We start from the raw sequence: 13,819 nt of genomic DNA on the forward strand, positions 1-13,819 counted from the left end.
TACTTTATTGCCAACTGCTTCGGCTACCATTCGTGGCAATAATAATAAGGAACGTATGACCCAAGTATTTTTCGACACCGGAAGCCAAAGGATCTTTATTTGTAGCCGTCTGGTTGCTAAACTGGACCTCCCCATCGTCAAAAAGGTTGCACTGAATATTGCACCCTTTGCAACTGACGTGACTGAAGGAGAGTTTAATTTAGGAGCGTGCTGGCTAAGAATAGACCAAGGAGTCCTGAGGTTAGGGTTGTTAGTTCATGATAAGGTAAACACGCCCATTCACAACGTCGGCCTGATGAAGGTAAAAGAGCGTTTGCAGCAGAAAGGTTACACACTTGCTGATCAGGAGGTTGAAAGTGACACACATGAAAATGAGCAAATTTTAATTGATGCTGATTATTTCAATTATTTAGTGTGTGGATTAGAAAAGTGTGATGGTGTCAGCTTGTTTGTCACAACTAATGGAGTAGGCCTATCCCTTTATTGGAGCTGCCAGGATGGGCTAGACAGGCCGTTGATGTCTGTCTTAAGAACATTACATGTGTGTAAAATTCAAGAGACTGAGCATGATGTTGAGGAGATTAATTTCTGGTGAGAGGCAGAATAAACCAGAGTAAGAGAGAGGTGCAGGTCCGTTGCAATTAAGATGATGCGCGAGCATAGAGGGACGACACTAACACCATCTGCATAAGGAAAGCATCATAATCCCTGACCTGAGGGCTTAAAAGGCCTGGCTGAAGGATCGAGAAGTTAGAGACCGATCCAGACGCGAGTGAGTCACATCTGCCCTTTGCATTCCCACCTCCTTCAGAGCACCATGCCTCTACCATGTAGTCCTATCTTGTAGGGGGCCTTAGTATTCTTACCAGTGAAACCTTTTAGCTCTCTTCCGCCGTCATTCCCCAAACTGAAGCCACCTCTTCTATAAGGTAAAGTGATCTGTTGCAAAGGTTTATCATTCAGTCACACTGTTTTAATTCTCGCCCTATACTTCCTATTTTCATTTCTAAGTGCCGGTATTTCATAATAACCTCACCCTTGTTAAAGCAGTGTTACAAAAATTCCAATGTTTGAGTAATTACGTAAAATCGTGTGTTCAGGCATCCTTGGTACCCTCCGTGCACTGCCTTGTCCTATGCATATTTTACTGTGTCCTTTTACTGTGTTCTTAGCAGTGGAATTCTTCCTTGATTGTGCCTTACCCTTCATAAACCCCATGACACCCTTAGCAGCATCGTCACATCGAAGGATATACCTTCAAGGGTTCATAGTTATAATAAATCCCTCAGACCTCACCTGCCTACATAGTTCATTTTGTCTTCTGACTGTTCATTTAATGTAAATATACGTAATCTTAAACTTACCCTAAAGTTGTTTTGCTTACAACTGCCTTGTGAGTAGAGCCCTCAGCTCAATTATATTCCCCTTTTCTTTGTTTTTTTTTATGATTTCCTGAATCAATAGCAGTCAGGTATTTTAAAAAATGTTGAGGTAAGTAACGAAATCATTCATTTAGAGTCTATAACTGGCTCATGATAAGCTTTTCCCAGGTGAAATCGTAAAATATATATATATATATATATATATATATATATATATATATATATATATATAAAATATATATATATATATATATATATATATATATATATATATATATATATATATATATATATATATATATATATATATATATATATATATATATATATATATATATATATATATTATATATATATGTTATAATATATATAACCATTCTACAAGTGTTAAATGTGTCTCTGTGAAAATTTGATGTTGATGTTTTGTTGCAGATTCGTCATTTGTTGTAATGATATGATTTTAAAATGTCTTTTTCTTATAGATGAATTTGTTGTATCTTGTAATCTTAAAATGTTTTGATATAAAATGTTTTGATATGTTTTTTCCATTTGTTTAATATATTAATACATATACTGAATGTTGTTAACTCGAATTCTTAACAGGCCGTGTTGTGGAGAGAGAGGGTAAGGTCTTATGGCTTAGCATTTCCCGCATCCTGTTTGCACAGGTGGTGTGTCCAAGAAGTTGTTTGGAGGAAGGCAAAAAGCCCTCTTATCTTATCATGATGAGCTGTCAGCCAATAAGGCGAATTCTCTATTATGTATTTATCATGTGTGCCTAACCCATGTTTATTAGCTGTGTCTGTGCCTATCATCTTTTCATAATCTGAAAAAGAGAGAATGAGTGAGAGAGGTAGTCGAAGTTGACATGTTGACAGCTGACCAAGAATTTGGTCTAAAATACCTTTTTCTGCTTAACCCTGAATGGGAAATGTCAGTCATTGATAAGAGCCCTGGCCTATTTCCTTCTGGGACTTAGCTCCAGCCGTGTATGTATTCCATACATACATGTGTATACCTCTATGTATAATGAATGTATGTATACTTTATGTATCAAGTATTCTGGGAGGCTTTGAAGATTTAAGAGGAGTGCTGTATGAGATGCACTCAGTCAGGAACAGACCCTGCTGGAAATAGGTTTTCTCTCTCTTCTCTCTCTCTCTCTCTCTCTCTCTCTCTCTCTCTCTCTCTCTCTCTCAATAATCCCATTCATATACATAAGGGTTACTAATTGCTTACTGTTTGTAAAAGTTCTGTTAAAACTCACCCAAGGGGTGTGTTCATTTTGTAAGAGGTGATCTGAAATACTGTTTTGTGCAAGCATTGTGGAAGGTGTGTAAGGGTGTAATAATTACAAAAGGTAAAGTGAAATTTACTGGTTTTGTTATGTTAAGAATTAAAGTGATGTTCTAGGTGAAAGAGAATTATTATTTTGATAAGAGATGAACATATCTGTTACTGTGAGTTCTAATGTGTCTTGCTGCTAATTATATATATCACTGTTTGGGTCTTTGTGACTTGGCAGCATTATCTAGAGAAAGTCTTAGAAAGACGTGAGTTTAACCTTTTTTTTTAAAGTGAAGGTAATCTTTTGAAAGATTGATATAATCTTTAAGCATATTTTTTGGTGGTTGGTAGGCTATATTTCTATTTTTGCATATTTCATTCTTATATGTCTGTGTTATCATATTACTATAATTTTATAATTACTGTGTTTCAAAGTTTTGTGCTGGTGGTTACTTAACATTTTGTTAGTGCCTACTTGTTATTGAGATTTCAGAGAATATTTATGTGGATTCCAGTCAGTAATATTTTGGTGAATGTTGGTGTTTAAGTTAATTAATCAGGTATATGTTTAAAACTTGAGTGATAGTTAATGGTTTGAATGTTACCTAACCAAATTGCTTTCTTAATAAATTAAAGTTTTGTGAATTATACTTGATTAAGAAATACTTAGATCTTAGATCAATTAATAGTAAATCTTTTGAGATTGTGAACTCTGCATATGACTTTTGAACTTAGAAATAAATTTGTTAGTTTAAAGTTTAAAAAACACAGCGTTTCATTTTGACCACCAGTAATTAGAGACATTAATGAATGTGTACAAGGTAAGTGATGTATCTCTTTGTTCACCTGAGACTTATCTAGGTAAAATAGAACCAGAGAGACAGTTACAGTGTTTGTTGAAGTGATGCCCATTTTCCACTAGTCTGGATATAACTTATTAATTGTTACCTCACCCATAACTTGATAAAGTTACTGATAACTCGGCTGAAGGCTGATTCTTTACAGTTTTGGCATTTACACATGGCTTCTCATTTTTTTTATTTGACTGGGCATTCCAAATTTACGTTAGTTCTATTCCCCGGGCGTTCTTGCCCTCAATTAGTTACTGGTTGTGACAATAATACATGAGGTGGCAACATCTGGAGGTAGGTTGGTTGGACGACCTCATGCTGTGCCTCTTATCACTACTACGATCTTCACAAATGAGACTGTGGTGTCTGGCATTATACAATTTACAATTTACTTTACTGCTACAAGTCTTACTGCTATTACCTTTAGCAAAACAATTAAAACAATGTTGCGATATGACTAGTTGTCGTTTCTTTGTGGCAGCGTTAGGATACTCTGTAAAATTAAAGGGTGAATGATTTACCACTACAAAATGGACATGCTTTGTTACGTGAAGCATTTGAGTCTAACACGGGATTCTGACTTTCGTTATCTAGACTTCCCCGCCCCCTCCTCTGAAGGGCATCATATGCTACAAATAAGGAAATCAAGTGCACTGAACAATTCATTTAGATCAAAATCACACTTTCGCAAATACGCAACGACTTTCTGATAAACTCGCCCCTGAGACAATTTTTGACAAATTAGGCTCAGTAGCATTCTTTGGTCCAATGCAGACCCACTCAGTCTCTTGATTTGCGAGATCAGTACGGTCAGTTCAATAAAGAAAGCTTTTAATTCCTTACATTTACATTTCGGCACAAAAAGATCAGCTTGTAAAGTCACCACATCGACATCAGTGGAGTGCTTCGAAGGCATCGTTAATTAAGTCTCCGCTGAGCAAGTTTTCTTCGGTGACTTCCCACTTTCTTCGCACTCAATTCATCACGCCTAATGTGCCAGGTCACGCATTTTCTACCATTTCAACTTTGTATGTATTTGTCCAACTGTCACAAATTATGTATCGTATGTTTCTTTATTCGCAGGCATCAAGACTGTATCTATATTGGAGTTCTGTATGTTTTTGTATTGTAAATTGTACTTGTTCGCCGTATATTATTGTTAATTGTTTTTTACCTCAGGTCACGCTCAATGTCATTGTCTTCCGCAGTTCGGCGCCAGTTGGCCGCTATATAAACTGCCTGAATCTGTAATAAACCAGTAGTAACTTTTACCTGCTCGTTCCTTTTGCACCTCTTACAGAGTATCCCGGAGCCATTAGCAGACCGACACGGCGACTCAGTCTTGGCTCTGGGAACTCTCCAACGCTCTTAGCGGCCTAAATTCGGCGCTGTAACCAGTGTTTGAGCATGCTGACTCTCGTCGGCAAACCCACCAGCATCACTAACGGACCCACACAGCGCACGAAAGTGCGTTCTGACGTGAGTACCCCACTCCAGTAAGAGGGCAGAGAGCGAGCATGGACGCAGGCATCCCCTCATTCGTGCAGTTAACCGCGGACCTCATGGACTCAGAGGTCTACCTTCCTCCCATCTCACCCGCGCCCGTCCCCGCACCGAGGCTCTCCCGCCCCTCCACACCCATGCCAGCACCCCGAACACTCCATGGCCCGGCAACACAGTCGCGGCCCGCCCTGACCATAAAGTTACCACCTTTTATACAGGGGAACCCAACAATGTGGCTGCGTAAGGTCGAGAGCCACTTCAGGGTGGCGCACCTGACGGACGAAATCCTGCAGGCCAACACGGTCTTAACGCCCTCCCGGAGGAGGTATACAGAAAACTCGTCTCGCGGGTGCCCGACACACACCCCCTCACATACAACGTCGCGAAGAAGATCCTCCTCGAAACGTGCTCCCTACCTATCGCCGATCGGGCCGCCCGTGCTATTGACCTTGCCGTCAATCCACGGCATGACCTCAACGCAAGAAACGCATGGAGCATGGTCGAGGACCTTCTTTCACTACCAGATTTCGACGGCACGAAAAAGCGACAGGAAATAAGCCTGCTGTGGGAGATCTACCTTCGCCAACTCCTGCCAGAGGTCCACACCCAGATTCCTCACCCCTACACCATGCCTTTTGATGACCTCATAGAAACAGCGCAGCACTTCACGGACTGCGTGAAGGCCACCCAGCAGCTAAAAGCGCCCACACAGTCGGTCAGCTTCTTCCAGCCGGAAGAAGAAATGGAGCAGGGCGTCAACGCCATCGCCAGGAGGCGTCCACCGCCCCACAACAAATGGAGTTCCCCGGGCCTCTGTCGCTACCACAAGTGGTTCGGCAAAGACGCTCGAAACTGCCTGCCACCCTGCTCGTTCACCCGTTCAAAAAAACGGGGGTGGCAGCGGCCAGCAGGACAAACCGCCATGGCAACCGAAAAACCCAGGGGCCCAGAACAGTAGGCCTCTACGTCCATGACACCATCTCCGGCAGGATGATGCTGGTCGACACAGGGGCCTTTAGATCGATCTTCCCGGCATCCAGGGAGGACCGCAGCCAGAAACCAGACCCGGCCGCCTTCCTGACGGCCGCCAACGGATCCCCCATCCTCTCCTACGGCACCAGGCCCCTGTCGATCTCCATCCTTGGCCAGAATTACTCCTGGGACTTCATCGTCGCGGACGTAGGAACCCAGCTCCTGGGGGCGGACTTCCTGGCGCACTTTGGCCTGCTAGTCGACGTGGGGCGTAAGCGCTTCCTCGATACTGACTCCTGCCGGTCTCTCCCATTAACAGCAGGACCCAAGGCACCCACCATCAGCTCTGTCGCCCCCCACCAGTACGCACACCTGCTGACAGAGTTCCCCGAAGTGTTCAAGCCCGAACTTCGACAAGTCCCCGGGGCCCCAGCCAAACATGGCATATACCACCACATAACAACTAAAGGCCCCCCTGATATATGCGAAGTTCCAAAGGCTTCCCCACAGCGCCTTCAGGAGGCGAAGAAGGCATTCGCAGAGATGGAGCGGACGGGAATCTGCAGAAAGGCCTCCAGCCCGTGGGCCTCGCCCCCTCCACATGGTGCAGAAACCGGACAGCTCCTGGAGACCTTGCGGCGACTACATACGTCTCAACATTGCAACGGAGCCCGACCACTACCCCTTGCCCAACATGCAGGACCTCACGGCCTCCTTTCACAGAGCCAAGGTATTCACTAAATTGGACCTTCTTAAATCATACTTTCAGGTACCTGTCGCACCAGAGGATATACCAAAGACCGCCATCATCACGCCGTTCGGGTCCTACATGTTCACCTTCTCCACCTTTGGATTGAGGAATGCCGGGGCGACCTTCCAGCGGCTCATGGAAGCATCCTCGGGGACCTGAAATTCTGCGTCTGCTACATTGATGACATCCTCATATTTTCCATGTCTCACAGTGAACACCAACAGCACATCCGGGCAGTCTTGCGGCGCCTCCAAGAGAATGGCCTCGTCTTCTGTTTTGACAAGTGCACCTTCGGTGTCCAGAAAACCGACTTCCTGGGCCACGAGGTATCCCCTGGCAGGCGTCCACCCACTCACATCAAAAGTAGCAGCCGTAAACAGGTTCCCAACCCCCACCTCCGTCAAGGCCGTCCAGGAGTTCCTCGGGATGGTGAACTTCTACAGGCGGTTCATCCCTGGGATCGCACACACCACAGCCCCCCTGACGGAAGTTCTCAAAGGCCAACCAAAGTCCCTGTCTTGGGGACCCAGCCAGCAGCAGGCCTTCTCCCTGACAAACGCCGCCCTCGCCGAGGCAACCGCCTTGGCACACCAGGATCCCAAGGCCCCTCTCCAGCTAACAACGGATGCCAGTAACGTCGCCTGTGGTGCTGTCCTGGAGCAGGTCATCAACGGCGCCCCCCAGTCCATCGCCTTCTTCAGCAAGAAATTCAATCCCGCAGAGACCCGCTACAGCACCTTCGACAGGGAACTCTGAGCGATGTACCACGCAGTCCAGCACTTCAAGTTCCTCCTGGAGGGAACGCCCTTCACAATCTTCACGGACCACCAGCCATTGGTTCACACCTTCACTAGGCAGGGGGACACATGGTCTTCCAGGCAGCAGCGCCACCTCTCAGCCATAGCCGAATTCACCTGCTCTGTCAGGTACCTCCCCGGCAGGAAAAATCCTGTAGCAGACGCCCTCTCCAGAGTCGAGTTGAACGCAGTGCAGCTCGGAGTAAACTACCAAGACCTCGCCAGAGAACAGGCTGCTGACCCAGAAACCCCAGCCTACCGCACCGCCATCACGTTCCTTAAGTGGCAGGACGTGACCCTTGCCCACGGAGGCCCAAGTCTCCTGTGTGACATCAGTACGGGTCAGCCCCACCCCTTGGTTCCAGCCTCACGCCACCGCCAGGTATTCAACATAATTCACGGCCTCTCACATCCCTCTGGCAGAACTACGGCCAAGCTGCTCTCAAAAAAGTTCGTCTGGCATGGGGTGCAGAAGGACACCACGTCCTGGGCGAAACAGTGCCTGCAGTGCCAAACCAGCAAGATGGGACGTCACACGCAGTCCGGGGTAGGCGAGTTCCCGCAGCCAGAGCGCTGCTTCAGCCACATTCATGTCGACGTCGTCGGGCCCCTTCCCCCATCAGGCGGGTCCAGATACCTCCTGACGGTGGTAGACCGCTCGACAAGGTGGCCCAAAGCCACACCTATGCAAGAAGCCACCGCCAGCGCATGTGCCGAGGCCCTGCTTTCCAGTTGGGTTAGCCGCTTCGGCGTCCCAGACCACATCACAACCGAATTATGGTCCGCCTTGGCTCAGCTGCTGGGGACCTCGCATCACACCACCACGGCGTACAACCCAGCGGCCAACGGCCTAGTCGAGCGGTTCCACAAATCCCTGAAGGCGTCCCTCATGGCCCGCTGCACGCCGAGGACTGGAAACATCAGCTGCCGTGGGTCCTCTTCGGTTTGAGAACCACCCCCAGAGCCGACGGCACCCCGTCCGCAGCCGAAAAAACCTACGGAGAGCCCCTCGTGGTCCCGGGCGAACTTGTGACAAGATCGCCACATCCCATCACTACAGAGGCTCCGCGACGTGGCCGGCAAGTTCGCCCCTTGCAAGCTCACGCACGCCAGCAGGCTGGCCACCTTCACACCGCCAGAACTGTCATCCGCCACCCACGTCTTCATCAGGGTCGACGCCGTCCGCCCGCCACTAACCAGGCCCTACAGGGGACCCTTCCGCGTGCTGGAGCGGAACAGCAAGGCGTTCCTGCTGGCACTCCCTGGGAGGAACGATTGGGTTTCAATAGACTGGTTAAAGCCCGCCTTCCTGGAGGAGAGCACCGACGTCACGGCAGCGCCTTCCCCGCCCAGCCGCCCTTCACCACGCCCAGGCCCCCGCAAACAGCGGGCGCGCGGCCGTCCCAGGAAGGGCCCGCCCGCACCAGCAGCCCAGCACCCTCACGCATGGGAGGCCCCTCCGTTGTCCTCAAGAAGCCGTGGTACCCTTCAGCGTCCCAGCAGATACACAGATTAGTCAGACATGTCCCACGTCTTGGGGTGGGAGTATTTGTAAAGTCACCATATCGACGTCCGCGGTGTGCTTCGAAGGCGTCATTAATTAAGTCTCCGCTGAGCAAGTTTTCTTTGGTGACTTCCCACTTTCTTCGCACTCAATTCGTCACGCCTAACATGCCAGGTCACGCATTTTCTACCATTCCAACTTTATATGCATTTGTCCAACTGTCACAAATTATGTATCGTATGTTTCTTTATTCGCAGGCATCAAGACTGTATCCATATTGGAGTTCTGTATGTTTTTGTATTGTAAATTGTACTTGTTCGCCGTATATTATTGTTAATTGTTTTTGACCTCAGGTCACCCTCAATGTCATTGTCTTCCGCGGTTCGGCGCCAGTTGGCTGCTGTATAAACTGCCTGAATCTGTAATAAACCAGCAGTAACTTTTACCTGCTCGTTTCTTTTGCACCTCTTACAAGCTAACCGCCGATGCAAGATTATCAAGGTCTGATGGTCGTTCCCATAATATTTTTTCAGGAACTCCCACACTACTTTATAATTTCCTGCCGTTACACTTAGAGACTGTAGGCTACCACTCTAAGTGGCTCGCTATCCAGGGATCCCAACAGATACGTGAACTTCGCCATGTTATCAATTTCCATGCATGTATGGACATGTACACTCTGCAAGAAAAGTGAGGATACAGTTTTCATTAGATTTCGTTCATCAAATTTTAATTTTTTTCTTACAGAAAACACATAATCTCAGTAAATTTAATCTAGAATATGAAAATACAATGCAAATTATATCATATATGTTAAATCTGCAAAACAAAAACGCTCAGATACTTAAAAACACCATGCATGTCCGAAGTAATCAGAATTTCTCAGATGACTTCGTTCATAGAGATCTAAAAGATAGTGTGGATATCTCGGGGTAGTACTGTTTATCAGAACAGCAATATTTACTCGTTTTCCGTTATGGACAGGCTTATTATTGCATCATCATACGAGGTAATGATAATTTCTTTAATTTTTACACATTCATATTTGAATTTCACGGTGTTAAAGGTCAGCTGGAATTAATGGCAGCAAATGTTGTGACAGCTAGGGTAGGTTGACCAAATCTATTTAAATCTGCAAGAGCGTTCTCTATGATGTGTGGAGTAGCGCGATAACTTCGGCGGGAAAACACAAGTAACTGGATGTTTCTTGATGTTGCCATAGTCTCTCTTTCTCTCTCTCCATTGCTAAAACATACTGTACAAATATAGTATTGCTCAGTCTCTAAAAGAAAAAAAATAATGAAATGAGTAGCTCTACATGTAGGCCTAGGCTACACAACAGCAACTCTCTCTCTCTCTCTCTCTCTCTCTCTCTCTCTCTCCATTGCTAAAACATACTATACAAATATGGTATCGCTCAATCTCTAAAAGAAAAAAAATAATAAAATGAGTAGCTCCACATATAGGCCTAGGCTTACGCAACAGCAACTCTCTCTCTCTCTCTCTCTCATCATAACATTGCATTCATTCCTTTATTGTTCCCCACATTTTTCGTGGGACATTGCTGAAATTTAACTCTTGATTTCATTATGGAAGACCGCGTTTCCGATTATGCAAGCATTCCTTTCATTGTGGTGTCATAAATTCATTTGTGTAAGGTTACTTGGTAGGTTATATCGAAAGTGTTCATTTTGCTCAGAACTGTCACTGCAAATTACAACTTGAACGAATACTGTAAAGCTTACTACTGCATTTAAGTATCAATGATTTCAGAACTGTAGAATATGACTGAAAGTTATAGGAGGTCAAGCAAAAAACAAACACAGTAAGACTGAAGCTCATCCCCTTTCTAAAGTTGCCAGATGTCTCATTATTGAGCAATATAGGTCCAAAGATTTAAAAAAACTGTATCCTCACTTTCCTTGCCGAGTGTACGTCAAATAATTCTAGTAAATTATTGAACTCGCTCTTCTCTCCCTTGAACGTGGGCAGAGGCAATTCCTTCAATTTAGGCAATCAGGTTGTGGGTTGGTTTGTGGGTGTAAGTGTCTTGATTTGGCTCATAAGTAGCCTGGTCACTCCCACTGCTTTACTGAATGACTGCTGCACTTGATCATGTGTTAATGTTTCTAATTTGCTTGGGTTAGATATATACAAAGTTTGCAATTGCTGTTCATCAGCTTGAATTCTGTTTAACAAGTTCTGATACACAGTGACATAATGTGACTCGAGAAGTATCCCTTGAGCATGGACCAGATTATTATCCAGGAGGCCCAAGATGGCTTCCATTTGGGCTTTGTTGCTGTCTGCCATTTTGTGAATGTTTGGGAGGGTAACTATTTATTTACATTAATCTGTAGGTTAAAAAAGAAGTTTACTTAGCAAACAACATAAAGGGGCTGGAAGGAAATAACACAAGCCCAAGTTATGTTATATTACTCGCACCAAACAATTAAAGCAATACACAGCCCTTGTCCTCTTATCTAAATCTGGCGTACTTGCTCGCCTCAGATGAGTCTCATTATTTGGTTTACACAGCAGCTAAATTATACCTTCTGTTCCAGAAGGAAAGCTTGCTAGATTCTAGGCTAGCTATCAGGCCTCCAGGCCTATGATAAATTTCAATATCTACGCCCTAACTCTCGGGCAATGGGCTGGCAACTGTGAGTGCCCTACCAGCAAAACTAAACACCATGCCTTGCTCAACCTCCCACGGGGGACTAGCACTTGGGTTGATCTGGTTTGAAGGACCACTAAAGTGTCGGGAATTTCCTTGACATGCACTGATTTTTTCGTTGTGCAATAGTCTGCACGATCAACCCACGATTTACGATAGTGACTTAGCCCCCATGCCAGAACAAATGAGACATGTACCAGGTTTTTATGATTTATTTACAAAAATAAAACCCAATCATCACCCTCACACAACAAACACACAAAGACTTCAACAAAAGCACAACAACGAATTTACAATTACCATGCCTGCAATAAGAGACACGTGGGCCACCAAAGAAATCACTGAAATTTAATTATAATTGCCACATTACCACCGCAGCACACAAACATCCAAACCGTCAGCCTACTCTCATTCATCCACTTTCATTACAAGCTACAACTCCAAAGGAGCACTCACAGTCCCAGACTTCACACCAACCTTTTGGGAGCCCAAATAGACACATCTGCTCGCTACGAGATCTCTGGAGGCAAGGGCAAAACAATGGCACTAAGAGTCCCAGTTCCCTGTCCAGGCTGCTGCCAACTAGCCTGACTCATTTCCAGTTACTTGGGTTTAAGAACCCCAAACTCACAACAACTCACTCAAACAACCAGACGAAACATGACATTGCATACTGCAGCGGTACGTGCATTTGAACAAAATTTGCAATAACATTCATGTTCATTACTCGCCCTGACCAGTATGTTCCCCATCCTGCGAGACCCTGCAGAATCGGCGGGAGTTTGAAGCGAATAAATCCCGTGCATTGAATTTTTTCGCGACATAATCCATAGTTTTTGAGGCCCCTGAGAAGAATAGTGACACTCCCGATACCCCTTAAGTCCAAGGGAGGGGGTTAACATGTAAAAATAATCGAAAACGACAGATATTAGTGTCTAATCCATAGTTTCTGAGGTTGCTGAGATGAATAGTGACACTCCTGATGCCCTTCAAGTCCAAGGTCAGCTCTGATAGGAAGGGGGTGATATGTAAAAATAACTGAAAACAACATATATTTGTGTTTAATCCATAGTTTTCAAGGTCACTGAGAAGAATAGTGACACTCCTGACGCCCTTCAAGTCCAAGTTCAGTGCCGATAGGAAGAGAAGTGGGAAGTGGTGACGTGTAAAAATAACTGAAAACTACAGATATTAGTGTAATCCATAGTTTTTGAAGTTGCTGAGATGAATAATGAAACTCCCAATGCCCTTTAAGTCCAAGTTTGTAAGGACTGGGAATTGAGTGACATACTGGCTGGGTGTTTACTGGTTTATTGGTAGTTCCTTACTGAGAAAGAAAACGAGATGCTCCTGTTGTATCGTCCCTCCGATGGGACTAACATGCACAAACATGTGTTTGGAAAGAGACGGCATCAGGCTCTTACAAATACTCTCTCCCAAGACGTGGGTAACGTCTGATTAATTGGCCTGGCTGCGGAGACGACTGCTCAGGCAGAAGGTGTGGTGCGGTTGTTTGGAAGAGACGGTGACAGGCTCTTACAATACTCCCCCCCCCCAAAGCGAGGCATCAATGAGGAAATTGTCTTGCCGACAATTGTAGTTTGGCTCAAAGGGCTTGGGCTAGGGGCGGGTAGGAAGCTGAAGGGTGGCGCCAGCTGGCAGGAGCTTGAGGAGGACAGGAACGGGTTGAAGGGTGACATCGGATGATCCTTCAGTGGCCGGCTCGAGGGCTGAAGGATGGCGGTGGCTGCTCCTTGGTAGCCAGCTCGAAAGGGGCGGCAGCAGGCTGAAGGATGACATTGGCTGGCCCTTTGTTGGTCAGCTTGTCCAGTACAAGTGCGGGGGCAGCTTCAGGTTTCCTGGAGGAGGCATCCAGGGCTCCGGGGGTGGGGTGGGTCATCTCGGAGGGTCGGACTTCTACTGAGAACTCGGGAATGGCGGGAAGCAGCGATGATGTGTCTGTCGGTGGGTGGGTCATCATCTTGGGTCGGCCGGGTCCTTCGGGTCACTCCGGGGTCACCAGTGTAAGGATGGGGAATCGAGTGACATACTGGCTGGGTGTTTACTGGTTTATTGGTAGTTCCTTACTGAGAAA

The sequence above is a fragment of the Macrobrachium rosenbergii genome, chromosome 23 (genome assembly GCF_040412425.1).
Source record: "Macrobrachium rosenbergii isolate ZJJX-2024 chromosome 23, ASM4041242v1, whole genome shotgun sequence".
NCBI lineage: Eukaryota > Metazoa > Arthropoda > Malacostraca > Decapoda > Palaemonidae > Macrobrachium > Macrobrachium rosenbergii.